The 14,742-nt window shown below is 40.5% G+C and overlaps 1 protein-coding gene and 1 long non-coding RNA gene across 5 annotated transcripts in view; one reads left to right on the top strand and one right to left on the bottom strand.

Annotated features, from left to right (window-relative positions):
* The window catches only part of LOC129349311 (uncharacterized), a 307,367-nt gene that overhangs the window by 177,135 nt on the left and 115,490 nt on the right, over nt 1-14,742 (top strand). Inside the window, exon 3 of the long non-coding RNA XR_008602279.1 lies at nt 9,886-9,962. This is a non-coding gene — a long non-coding RNA (uncharacterized LOC129349311). The remainder of the gene's footprint in view (nt 1-9,885; nt 9,963-14,742) is intronic.
* The window catches only part of LOC111562565 (protocadherin-9), a 214,735-nt gene that overhangs the window by 87,162 nt on the left and 112,831 nt on the right, over nt 1-14,742 (bottom strand). The window lies entirely within an intron of this gene.

Genomic DNA, 14,742 nt, shown 5'->3' with positions numbered 1-14,742 from the left:
TCAGACATTTGATAGCAGTCGCACCCACAAATCATCAAATATTGCTGCTTTATCAGGATCTCTTTGGCACCATATTTGAAGTGGAATGTCATTTATGAAGGCATATGGTCGCCTAATTAGACCTACAAAAATCTGGGAGCATCAAAAGTAGATGTCACCAGTCCACAGACAAATGTTGTCTGCTGGTGGCATCATTATTCCTATATTTAAGCTAATGAGAATCTTGCCTAGCAACTTCTGGTTAATGTTGTAAAAATGAGAATTTTGTTTTGTATTTGTTTTTTTTTCCCCAGACTTTACCCAAGTAGTTTTGGTGCAAACTTAACCAAACAGCAAAACAACAAGAGCTTAGTCACCAAATAAATCTAAAATAAGTGTAAAAAATGGAATAATTTTCTGACACAGGACACAAACTTCAAGGTTTCTGGTTGAAATGGCATTGGCAGCACAGAACACCTTGAGCATTTCTCACAGACGCAAACTGCTTTGACAAAATTGCAGTATTAGATGCCCTGAGAAAAAAGAACGGATTGGAAATGTAGTCATAACTCCTACCTACAAAATCTGATCTGTCTGAGCAAATACAGGATATTCTGGAGGCTTAAAATACCTGCTTGGATTATGTTTTATTTACTAATTAAGGAGGAGTGACAACATCCTTTTACCACACAAAAGTCACAATTAGCAGGTCAGTGTAGAAAGTGCATGGACACAAAGCACAATACTCTTAACACTGAAGAGTAAGCCTCTAATGCCGTATCCCAAACGTCTGTGAGTGGTTCTGCTACTTAAAGCAGCAAAGGCTCACTTGTAGTAATGAATCTATAGAGGATTCTCACCTGAATCTGTGCCTCCTCTCATCTTTTCTGTTCATTATTTAGCTGTCTGGTCTACAACTTCACATTAACCAGCCTCACAGCTTTGATTTTGCTCACAGCAGCTAAAGAGCCAGATATTAGTGGCTGGATTTTATTGAAAATACAATACCCCTTAGGATGCAGCATCTGATTTTCAAGGTGCTTCAAATAACACACATACAAAACACATGCAAACACACTGCAGACATCTCACTCACCCTCCCACCCACACCATCGGGCCTCAGCCATAGTAAAAGAAAAAGTGACAGAAAGTCAGATGGTGCATTAATTACATTAGCCTAAAGAAAAACTACACCAGTTCAATTTCTGATTCTGAAATTATCTTCTAGATTTTGCCTGCAACCAATATGACTATTTGTACATGAGACAGTGGTGAGTTCTATACAGAGACCTCAAAACAAATTGGTAGAGAGAATTAAAAACAACAAAGATAGATGTCAGAGGTGCTTTGATAGACAATGTTGGCAAAATCAACATAAAAAAAAAACCAACCCAGAAATGACTTTTTTACTTCAGGGTCAATTCAAAGTCAAAGCTATTTGAACATATCAACTTTCTTAGTGTGACCATCTGCCCCGATCAATTGGGTACCAGGTAGGTAGGTTAAGGTTAGTAGGAATTTGTGGTTTTGGTTAAATATTTAAGAAGTAAACACATCCGGTTTCTGAAGAAAGAACTGTCTTTTCCAAGTTCTGACAAAGATCACATCCCTTCTTCTTATACAAGGACTTGGAATTAGATGACTATAAAAACTTCAGTCATTTTAGGCAAACAAATGTAATACAATGGGAATGAAGGTTTTAAAGATAAGTTTTCTTTGAAGATGTTCTAACTGTGAAGACTTTCCAGACATGTTAAGTACAAACGCTTCTTTATGCCAATAAAATATAATATGGTTGGTCTTAAATTTTTTTGTTTGCCAATGTAGTTGCAACTTATGTATACACAGTCTGAACTCGTATCTTTTTTGTCCTCTGCTGTCCCTTCTTCAGCCATTTAACCAAAGCTGGTAATATATTGACAAGCAATAGAATAAAAAATCTTTTGTATTCCATGACTGAGATGTTTCAAGTCAACAGAGAATGCTTCTCCGGTCGAGATGTTAAATGAGTGGCCCAAAAAAGTTGATTGTGACATCCCTATTCAAGAGTGAAGTCATTATTATAAAAATATCCATTGAAATCCTGGCTATTCTCCACAAGTAGTGAAATCATACAAGCTGTGATGTTTACCTGGATGATTCCTCTGTGCCTTGTAATTCCGTCGTTAATTCCATTTTAGGTGCTATATTTTATATATATATATATATATATATATATATATATATATATATATATATATATATATATATATATATATATGCTTGCAAAAGAGACAGTTTTGCTTTTTCATATACTTGCTCCACTTTCCATTTCAATGTTTTTTTTCCTTCTCTGCTTTTTGATCAACAACCACACTCTCGGTATCAATGGAGAATAGATGTCATGTTCCCCACTCAGAAATTCACAAACCTATTTTATTACATCAGAGCTGAATGAGAACAAAAATAAATAATGTTGCTGACTTATACCGGCTTCAAAAACAAAGCAAAACTGAAAAAAAATACCATACATCTCCTTCACTCTTTGGCACAGGAGCACAGAACCTGTCCCTCTTGAAAACTATTAAAGCAATTTCAAAGGATTTATTTGAACACGCGTGTCACCTCAGACAAGAATTGATCTGTTTGCTAGAGAAAGCTACAGCAGGTTGACAAACTGAGGGAAAAAACAACGTAAAGGCTTGTAGTAAGGTGTTGGGCCACTACGTGCCACCGAGCGACAATGCTCCTTAACAGTCTCTGGACCTCTACTGCAGGGCTGGAACACCAGACCTCTAAAAGATATCCCCTTGTTTGTATTTTGATGATGGTGGGCGAAACCAATATCAAGCACTTCGGTCCAAGAGGAGGGCTGAGGTCTGGTGAATGTGAAAGTCAAAGCGTATGATTCACATCATTTTCATACCCATCAAACCGCTACCCTGTGCATGGGGCCACTGTCATCAGACATCTTTCCTCACGGGGGAAAGGTGACCACTTAGAGCAACTTTGTATTGATTTAGAATGACCCTACCCTCTAAAGGGATAAAAAGATCCAAATAACGCCAGCAAACTGCCCTCCACAGCAGTCAAGCATTCAGGCCTATACGGTTCTCTCGGTGTATGTCGCACAAACACTCGCCCACTTGTCGAAAACATGGTGAAGGATGGGATTTTTTTACGCGTCGCTGTAAACCAGTGCCTATGGATGTTTCTTCCTGTACTCTTATATGCGCATCCATCTTTGTAATGATAGGCTTATGCATTGCAGCCCTACTATAGTACCCCTCACTCTGTGACTGTTGACAGGCTGCTCCTCTGGTTTTTCTTCATATCGCACTAATGCATGAGCATCATGGTGACTGTACACTAGTTAACTTGCAAAGTGCTTGCCTGAGACTGAGGTCAATGACACTCACATTCAAGACAATCATCAATGCAACCTCACTTATATCAGATCCTCCCTTTGATATGATCAGAAAAATTAAGGAGGAGGACTTTCTACCATCTGATCACAGTCATTTCATTCCATTGAGCTTGGGCTGTCTGTTACTCTCGTAGCTGCTAAACCTTTTACTCATATCTAAATCCATTTAACTCCGAGACGTCGCAATCTCATCACCAAAATATCTTGATCTGTAAATCTTGATAACCTCATTAAAATATTCCCTGTAAATATCTCCTTTTCTTTTTCAACCCCGCTGATAATACTGCTTATCGGAACGCATCTATTGTTATTAATGGAATTAACTGATTTCTTGATTTTAGGAACTGTAAGGAGCTTGCACGTGAAACTGGATTCTGTAGGTGTGTTTGCAAGTTCAAAAGCTCAAGAAAGTTAATTTAGCCTAATATCAAAACTCCTGATGGAGGCATTTGCATTACTATTCAGTACTCATTTAGATGTGATTATAAAAGTAAAGGAGGAGGAAGATCAATTTGTGCGAAGACCTGTTTTTACTCAAAGCCTCATCACTGCATAGAAAAAATTGATTTATACTGCTTTGTTTATCTGCTGGAGTGAACGCTCACCTCTCAGTGGCCTCAGTCCTCTGCATTTGTTGCACTTCTCCACTCCTGTATTGACATTTTTCCTTGAATTCATTCTATATGAATACCAACAGCTGCTACAACAACGAGAAACACAATGAAAACAGCGCCATTCATCTTTGGGAGGTATGATGGGGTAAATGTTCTCAATGACACTCACACAGTGGGCATTTAACTAGCTCTTAACCCCACACAGGTCTCAAGAGGGTCCACCCCCTTTCTCTGTCTGAACAGCTGTAAAACATTGGTTTTGGGTCATGTTACTACCTTTGCTCTGACCTCCGAAGGCATCCCACCAACCTTTGGGGCAATCTATCTCTGTGTTTCTGGCTCCATCTTCATCTGTCTGTCTCTTGATCTGTCTCTGTTCTCGCCTTCTCTCTCCTGTCCACACGCACATACACAAGCGCACACAAAAAACTCTCAAGCACTTACCCTCATGATCCGGTAATGCGAGTCTAGCACTTGTACTCCAATTATTCTCCTGTACTTGTTCTTGAAAGGGTTCTTGCCTCTCTCTTAGCTAAAGAATGTCATGCCCCCTGTGATTTCTGCTGGACCCTCAGAGGCCTTCCAGTGTTCATCTCTTCAAGCTCATCCATTTTCAAATGCACATTTCTATGCTATTTGACCTGAAATTGATTCAACACAGAGTTTAGGATTGAGTAGACATTCCAGTCTCAATAAGCGACTTCTAATCAAATACAGAGTAACTGCTGAATGCTGGTGCATCACTTAGAAAGGAAATCAGCAGTATAAAGCATTTTTTTTCTCTGTATTTGATAGCCTTGTGATTGTATTCTTTTTGTATAAGTTATTTTTAGTCAGTGTTGCAAAATGAACATTCAAAAGACTATATTCAAAGCAATTATAATGGGAGTGTGTTTTCTAAATGGGCGAAAGTAAGTTATGATGTTTGCTGGACCCAGTGTTTCAGCTTATCATCTATTCTGCTCAGACAAGTGTCCCACTCTCTTCCTACACTGTAAACAAACATCACACACACCAATTCTCTGTCAGTGGTGTTAGTGGTCAGCCTCCACTTGATCTCACTGTAGTATTTTTCCAGGAGGAATGACACTTTTGTGCCATCCATAATAAGCAGATTTTCTCTGACCTAAAAAAAGAATTAATCCCGATATGAGGTCACTGAAGAGCATATATTCATAAGACTACAGTCCGTCCGCATCTTTATTGTTAGGCTAAATACTGCTTGTGTTGATGTTAGCAGAATTAGCACTGCAGTTGTGTTGTTATGTAAGTCCTTTCAGAAAGCTCACAGAAAAGTGCCACGTTCTGATATCATGAATAAACTAAAGCTTTCAGCTGCATGCAGCTGAACATTAGGCTGCCAGTGAAAACCGAGCGCATCGCTACTAAGTTAGAGCAGTGTGCAGATATCTGCACAGAGATAATCTGCCCCATCTCTCTTGCACATTTGAGGAATAATCTCCATCTTTCATGGTAAAGTGTCATCAAGAGCTTAAAACCCAGTAGAGTAATGGTGGAGACAGGCAGTGCCATCAAGGCATCGCAGAAATGACAGCCGCATACAGTATGAGCTTCCAGGGCAGTGCAGCATTAATGGCATCTATACAGCCACAGGGTAGCCATATGCTGGGACATTTGGTGAAGATACATGCATGCACACACACTTTATACCAGCGACTGTTAACAGCCAAGTGACACAAGGTTCAGCTTTGAAACGTCTCCCTTCCGTCTGTTTGTCACTTCAATCCATGGAGACAGACAGCTTGAAATATTATTATGGATGCAATTCAACATTTTATTGGCACAATGGCTCCATTTTTGGCTATGCATTTTTAACTTCAGCATTCATATCAAACCAATTCAACCATATGTATACTTTCAGTGGCATAGTGCTGCAATAAGTGCAGAGATGCAACGGTTCAATACTCAGTGCCCTACTATCTCCTGCAATTGCTTCTGTCTGTCTCTCTTCATCACTCTGTCAGTCTGTCTTCTCTTTCACTCGTGCCCTCTAAAAAGAAGTGGTCAGCATTAATGGCCTGACCTCCATTGTTCTGCAGAAGCAAGAAGATCCAGAGGATGTAAAAGGGAAATCTGTCCGGATATGACAGAGATGTGGGCTTTTCAATGGTCACTTAAGCTAAAGAATAATCTCATTACTCAGTGGAGACAACATACTGTACCACTAGAAGGCATGGACTGGCGGAGATAGTCACTAGAGTGAAATTCAAAAAGCCATTTTATCTTTTGCTGTAAAACATCCACCAGCGATAACTGATAAGATTTACCAGTTTGCTTGACGGGCAGATGAGAAAAAATTGATTTCAGTTCATTTCTTTCCTGTTTGTGACAGTAAATGTAAAGGTCGTATATTTGGAAGTTTTAATTCCTGATCTAATTTATGTTTGAACATATTATTTGGGAAATGGCAAACTGTTATATGATGATATATGATCATTTTTTATCAACCCTCACTTGGATACTGTCCTTCTAGAAGCTTTAAAATGACTCAGTCAGTGTTAAATCTGTAGCATATAGGGTCAGGAATGAGACTTATTCTAACAGAAAGCTCCCGGTTGGTGTGACTCACACCTGTTTGCTGTTTTCTTTTATGCTAATTCGATCTGTTTGTATTTTGTATGACAAAGAATTATGAGGGAAAGACAGAGAGAAAAGGAGGGAAGAAGAGATGGGAAATAGGGGAAATAGAGAGAGAGAGATAGAGTCGGGCAGTTCGGAAGACAAACAGACAGAGAGATCAAAATTGAACACTGGGCTTAATTTCCATGTCCTCTTTATTCCCTGGGGGAACACAGTCACTGCACTCAGCAAACTCCAACCCTTATTTCCTCAGATGCTCTGCTTGGGTTTTAAAGACACACTACAAAGACATCCTACCTGCTTGCCAGCACCACAAGGGGGAAACATTGTCCATCAACTCCACACACACACACACACACACACACACACACACACACACACACACGCACACACACTCTACAGTAGGAATTTCTTTTACCCCCTCATCTTTTTTATTTCTTGTAATTTCTGTGATTGTGTGTTTGCCTTTCATCCCCCCCTCTTCCCCTCTCCTCCCCATCTGTCTCTCAGTAACATAATCAATACATTCCATCCCTGTCAATCTAAAACTTAAAACTCACTTACATCAAAGACCAGCATCCATCATACATTTCAAGGTCACGGCTGGACCGAGGATGAAGGGCCGAGATAAATGTGTATGTGTTTTCCTGTAAGTGTATGTGTGTGTGGTGAGAGAGACAGACTGAATATCGAGTGTGTGAGTGTGTTAGAGAGAGACGCATCCAGACACAGGAACAGTGACAGAGACAAAGGCAGAGACAGTGGTGGGGGGCGACTAATGGAGGAGCTGTACGGTGCTCAGCAGCACCCTAAGAGCCTCTGTAAGCCAGACTGAGTCGTGGTCTGAAATTAGCTGATTTTTCACTGTGAGCACTGCACATTATCTGGGTGGGGAATGGGGAGAGAGGAGCAGAGCAGAGGAGTACGAGGAGAAAGGAGGTGGGGGTCGGCGTTTAACTTAACAAGATTAATATGTTTGCCTCATCTCTCTAGGTTTTATTTCCTTCTCCTTGCGGGGCCCTTGTCAAATCTCTTTGGACAGGCTCTCACACATGACGCTGGAAGGAGACCTGAAGGACACTCGGCAGAGCGTCAAGAAAAAAGGAAGAGGCTCCATTTTGCCACTTTGTCATTAACATAGTTACGAATGTACGTCAAAGAATGACAGACCCTCTCTAGTTGATTTCCATTGACTTTCTGCACTTGTCACTGGCCTTGGAAAACCATCATTTCAGAAACATAAATTAACCTTTTGTGTAAAAAAGAAAGGACAGTCAGCCGCATATTCAATGCATTTTGAGGCATTTGTGTGTTTGTGAGTGGTGTCTGTGGGTGCCTGCACAGATGTTTGGTGGTTAGCCAGATTAGCGAGCAATAATGAAATCAAATCTCAGGCCCAAAAGAAAAATGAAACATGCTCATTTAGACCATATATCCATAATGATTATGTTAAGAATAACCATGTATGCAGACAGAGTATTTCTCTGAGGAGATTAAAGAATAGGTATGATGAGATTAAGGAGAGGGATGAAGCGATTAAGACTGACTACTTTAAAATGATTATGAAAGGCTTAGAAGGGTAGGTCGCACACGGCATATTAGAGAGACACAGAGAGAGGCAGGACACAGAGCAATCTGGAGTTTTTGATCCATGGAAACAACAAAGCAGAGCTAGCTGTGCTTGTTATAGTCTTATGTCAATGGCATTTTTAACAGTGCTGCTTGATAGTACTGGGGAGAAAGGAAGAACAGAAGAGGGAAAACAAAAAGAATAAAAACAAGGCGTATGCACTCCCACATGACCTAGGAGAAACAATGACAATCAAATGGCCTGCAGCAGACTTTCCCCTCCCTCTCTCTCTCCCTCGCTGTCTCTCTCTCTCTCCTTTTCTGTGTACTTTGATGTACAAAATAGCCCCAATCCATAAACAGCGCCATTACTTTCACTACCTACCTACAGTGCTCTCTTTCTTTCTCTTCCTCTCCTTCTTCTCTTTCTTTTCCCATCAACTCTTCCTCTCTGTCTCTTTCTCTCTCACACACACACACACTTTCCATTCTCTCCAAAGCTACTTTCAAGGTATATTCTGCCAGAGGCTTTTTCTTTCTTTTTTCGTGTGTGTGGTCATGGGTAATATGGAAGGGGGTAGAAAATTGTGGGCCGTCCGTAGTATCAGTGCTCGCAATCAGACACTACAGGTTGAAAAATTACGTATGACTGACAGTGACATATAGCAATATTTCACACCTCTCCCATTGCATCAGCCTACCTCTCTTTATTGTTCTATCACTGTCAAACCTTTCACACCGCAGAAGAAAGCAGCACAGATATGAACTTCTGACCAAGCCAGCAGAGGCCCGAACAATGGCACATTTGTTATAATACATCTTTCTGTGAACGAAAATGGTCACCCATAGGGAAATGTCCGTGCTATTTACCTTATTCTGTTATATTTATCATGCCTTCTTTTCCCTGTCACTGTGTTCCCATAATGGATGGGTAGTTGACCTTTGCAGCAGCAGGAGCTAATGACCTATGTTTGCATTCAGTACACAGCAGAAAATACTGAGACACATAGCTCAAGCCAAAAGTTATGGTGTTGTGTTGAGGATGGATGGAGGGGATACAAAAAGTCAGATTTTGACACAGGAGAATAGGATTTACCACGAGTTTCCTACAAACAGCCAAGAGTAGTTTGTCAGCCCAACCCCTTATGATTTATCACACGCTATAATGCATGACACATTTAAGTGTTTGTCAGTGTATTTGTCAGCAACCACAACTCCTAGCTGTTGTAGCTAAACCAAGTTATTCTTTAAATGTGGGAAGAAACTTCAGAGAATACACTTGTTTTGGATTTAGTTGGTTTCAGAAGAAGAGTTTCCCTAAAAAGCGATGTTTGTGCATCAACAGAAACTTCTGATTTGACTTTATTTGCGGAGGAAGACAATGTCAAACCCCTGCACAAACCATTGCACCTTCAACAAAAGTAATATTAAAAACTAAATTTAAAAATAACCCTGCAATATAAACTCATTCCACAAGAGCACTTCCAAACAAATTGAGTAAATCAAGACCAAAAAAAAGACTCTATCTTATATAATAGAAAGCAAAACTCACAGCGCTTCAGAGAGTCCAATTAAAATGCATCCTTGGTCAAGGCACGCTGAGCTATATGTACAAGCATCACATCACAATAAGAAAGTCCACTGCTTGTGACTGCGCTTGAGTCAAGATATGCTTTCAGGGATAAAATGTGTTTCTTTGTGCTCCCTCCCTTGTAGGAATCTTCCCTGGCAACCAGCTATTTTCACACCACACAAAAGGGCATCAAGTGGCAAAACTCAAGTCACACATTCAGGTATGTGGGCAGCCATCTGACATTTCATTAGTGGCAATTGTCGGTGAATAGAGCTTTTGTGATGAGTGGCATGTTAGGGAGATCTGGGTAATATTCAGTAGTAACTGTCACTTGAGCTTATCGCGTGTAACTGTCGCTGAAAGCTATCTGAGCAGCGTGGCAGCTGTGGTAACTTACAGGAAATTCACTGTGTGGAAGGATATCAGGTAATATTTTGTGGGGCAGGTGCCATCAATTAGCAGCACAACAATAAATGATTTGTTCTATTGTTTGGTTAAAATTGCTCAGTTATATTGAAGTATCAAAACAAAACTCAAAGCAGAATGTACTGCAATGTATTTCTGATTGCTCTTATTTGATGTCAAATTCTGGTCCTATGAAAGTAGAATGTGTATTTACTCTAATATGATCTTGAAAGTTGTTAGCAGTCTTCACACTATGAGAATGAGTCATCTTTTTTGCTTTCTGAAGACAATGTGGCCTTTTGTCTACTCGCCCTGTTTCCAATCTCTATTATCCTTCATGAGCTGCTTATAGAAATCATACAGATATACACTTTTTGTCCTCAGCACTAACCATGGCAACATGTTCACATTGAATCGTCAGCATATTGTCCAAGTCCAATGCTCAGTAGTGGCCTGAAGGCAACAGTGAATGATAAACATGGGAGAAATATGAAAGAGGTAATGACCATGAGCAGACTGAAAGAACCAGAATATAGATTTATTTTTTTTTTTTGACAGTGAAAACAGAACACAACAAAATCGCAAGGAAGGAGTCACCTGTGGGTTTCATTTAGCTGAATGGCCTTCATGTCACATATCTAAGGACATTGGTGCTGGCTTGGCAAAATGATATGGATGAGTAATGGGATGCCGCCCACATCCGGACACTCTGGGAAGGTGAGGGGCTGCTGCCAAGCCCCAGTCCCTGTTGACCTCTCCTTCTTGTGCACTCAGCAAATTTGCCAATGACACCCCATGGGCCACTCTCACCGGCAGTGACATATGTCAGCCATTTTTGTTCTTTTGTAATTCTGTTATGGGACTGCATGCTATGAATAGGATGCTAGAGTGTGAGCCGTGACCACATACAATCTGTAAAAATAATAACGAAATCCCCACCAGTTTGCCAGTCATTCAGTTACATTGAATCAATAGATGAACAAACAGAAACTGAGAAAACCATGTGTGTCACCTCGCAGCACTCACATGCCAACTTATGTTCTTTTGCTTTTTTTCTCTTTTTTGATGAGCAGGATTTGGATCTCACTCTGGGGCAGGCAGACACAAAAAGACCTCCTAGCACACTGCTGATTCAAGGTTTTAGCCGAGCAAATCTTAGGCAGGGAGCTGAGAGCAAAGAGCTGGCCATTTTGCAGTTTGCTCTCATCTGCCAATTTCTTCCTGGGGCTTTCAGAGTCAATCAAAGAGCTACCAGAATGCTCACACCAGTCTTTTAATTATTCATGGTAATTCTATGCCACTACACACTCTCTCTGCAGCCCCTGTCGCCTCCCCCAAGCGAGGTGTGCTCTGATGTGTTTATGTGTACTGAATATATAAAGAAAAAAATCTTCCATCCATTACAAAACAGACTCTTTGCTTTGCCCTGTGCTATGCTGGCAGCTTTTTCAGGGTCATCTGGCTTCCACTTCTGTGGGAAGCTGAGCTGATAAATGTTTGGTGCCATGAAACCAAAATTTTCTTTTGCCCTTTTCATCTTTTTGCTGGACATGTTGCACACTTAACATCCAGCGTTTCCAATCCTGGGCATTTGTAATATTTTTTTTCTTCAAATATCTAACATTCCATTACAATTTCATACATCTTTTGGGGCAAGTAGCTGACCTCCTGATACCATCTGTGTTTATTGTGCACATTCAAACGGCTTCAGTTCCTGATAATAGTCTTGCCTAGAAGGCCAGGCTAGTATAAAGAGGCCTGTCTATCATCATGTCTGCAGGGGGATTGGAATTTTTTTGATAAGCACTACCCTTGCTGAAATTGCATTCATTTCCCTCTATGAGCTAATTAGCTAGAGAGGGGGAAACTCTGCCATTCTTGGCTGTCCGTCAACCTGCCAACCGCCACTGACATCACAAGGTAGATGTCAAGTTCAGCCTTTTGTGTCTGAGACAAGCCTATTACCAGGAAGTGTGAGCAGAAGGTTTTAAGTGAGTAGAAGGTAGCAGTTTGATGTTATCAACATCTCTTTGAGGAAAAAAAGAGCTAAATTACAATAAAATTTCACTCCAACTCCCAAAGGGAAAGTATAAAAACTATCAAAGAGAGAAGGGAAACGGGGGAAATTTGAACATTAGACAAGGAAAGTAAGATGCTGACTGCAAGCTAGCAGCTTGAGTTTGCAGTAAAGTATACAGTATGCTATTGATGTCCCTTCACAACTTCCGTTTCTTGAGTCTCAAAGAAGGTGCTGCTGCTTTTGGGGCCTTTGAGGGAAAGGTGATCTCTCCAGTGCAGGAAAGCTGTTATATTTTGTTGGTTGGCGGTTGGAGAAAAATGGCACACCTCCTCTCTCTGACTTGTCTTCACAAGCCTTGTCAAGCTAAAAAAAAAAATAGGGGAAATGTTTCATGTCTCCTGTCTTTTCCTGCCAAAAGCAAAAAGGAGGGCAAAAGAAAGCTGGGATAGATACAGTGACATACCAAGGGAGGATGTGGCTGGGATGAAAGCGTGTCATTTTGTAAGGGATGATCATGAAACTGCCCCCCTTTTTTTCCCCTTTTTGAAACAAACTATGTCAGAATTTGAAGGATATATTGTTTCTGTTTTGCCGTATTGCTCGAAACAGGAATGAGACTTTGAAATGGGGCGTTTACAAGCCAGTCAGATGTGTCCTTTTGATAAAAGTGACAAAAAGTTGAAGACTGAAAGGTCTGCAATCAGTTCCTACTGCAGCGCTGTATTTATTGTTATTTTAACCCAAAGAGGAATCACTAATTGATCCTTTCAGAAAGTCAGACCACTTATCTTGATGAAGCTGCAAACAGCAGCAACTACAAATCAATATATCAATGCTTTTATTTTCATGCACTGAATCTCCTGTGTTTCGGGATTTAAAATGATTTTTGATTGTCAGAGCTCAGAGATTTGTGGGACATTAGCTGATAACAGAATGTGGATTTTGTTCTCTGAAGGGGAAACATTTGCCATAACAGCTCTCATTCACTGCAGTACCCTCTTCATCTTCAGATCATGGCAACAGATGCTCTTTTAAACTCGTTATCTGCAATGGTGCACATGTGAGCAGTTTGTACCTCTTTGTTTTGGCCGCATCTTTCTGTAATAATTCCATGTTCTAAAGCGTCTATTTTTGTCACCACCACCACAAAATGGTCAGATAATGCGACTCCAACTGGTACAGCAACAGAAGCTGTGAAAAATGGTTTCAGAAGAAAACTATATTTTGAATAAATTTGCAATTATGGGGCTATTCTTTAAAGCTAGACTTCATAGCCTTTTTCTTTGTCTAGCACTGAGACTTATGTTTTAAGGATGTGGGAAAAGGAGGAGAAAAAAGACAAACAATTCAGCTCATCTACGGGGCATTTCAAAGTAGAATAATAGACAAAAAAAAGAAAAACTTTGGTTGCTAGATGCCGTTGCTGAAACTTATTTAATGAGTTATGGATGTATCTCATGAACAAATATACCAGAAACTAATACAATGTTTTAAAAGAATACAGTTTCTCACTCATTTAATTTAGTTTACTGATCTCGAGAATCAACGTACAGTGAAATATTAAAAATATAAGAAGCAATAATCATAATACCCTTTCTCTGACCCATAAAAAAAATGAACGCTTGTTTGTAAACATCCCATTTACTAAGTAATCCTGGTCAGCCTACAGGGGAGGAATTCCAATTCAAAGTCCTCTAAATAATAGCGGAAGACACACTTGGCCTCAAGCGTAATGTTTATCACTGGCAACATCAAGAGACCAGCATCCCATAATACCACTCTGCATTCACAGCATGTTTCCTCCATGCCCACTGCGGTGGTGATAAATGGCTAAGGCTGGAGCAGTGCTCACCTCTGAGAACCCTGGCCTTACCCTTGTGAGAGTCCTGTAAAGCATTCCGTCTGATTACAAACAGCAGCGGCGGTTCACACGGGTGCCACAAAACACACAGCCGACCAGGAGATTATGTTTTTACACAGCTATGAATTGTGTCAGATGATTTTGCTCATTCATTACTGTCACAAGTGATATGACAGCGTAAGAAAAGGAAAAAAAATAACACGAATTTTATGTGGAGATTATTCAAATGCCATTCGGAGTGTGTGTGGGTGTGTGTGTGTGTGTGTGTGTGTGTGTGTGTGTGTGTGTGTGTGTGTGTGTGTAGACGGGTTAGAACGAAGGGTTTGGGGTGAGGTTTTACCGTGCTGGCTTCCAGAAAAGAAATGGGACAAAAGCCATTGGAGAAGCCAGTGAGAAACGTGGGAAGATGGTGAGCATGACCAGAGCTTAGCGGGTGAGTCTGCAGGAGGAGAGCAATGATGCATAACATAATGTAGAAGCATGTAGCTGCATCTCATAGACTAACCGGGCGGCCAAGACCATCGCTCTTCCATTTTCAAGTCACTCTTTTCTGTCTTTACTCTCTGTCCCTTTTTGTCTTCATGATTTCCTCTCTGACTACTTCTTCTTGATTGAGTGGTTAATTATCATCAGAACAAGTGTTAATGCTCTTGCTAACACATGCACCACACTAATCACAACGGGGCATGCGCACACACCGTATTTACTTTCTAA

Source organism: Amphiprion ocellaris, chromosome 1 (genome assembly GCF_022539595.1).
Source record: "Amphiprion ocellaris isolate individual 3 ecotype Okinawa chromosome 1, ASM2253959v1, whole genome shotgun sequence".
NCBI lineage: Eukaryota > Metazoa > Chordata > Actinopteri > Pomacentridae > Amphiprion > Amphiprion ocellaris.
The sequence above is the reverse complement of the archived record's forward strand: the minus strand, read 5'-3'. Positions and strand labels throughout refer to the sequence as shown.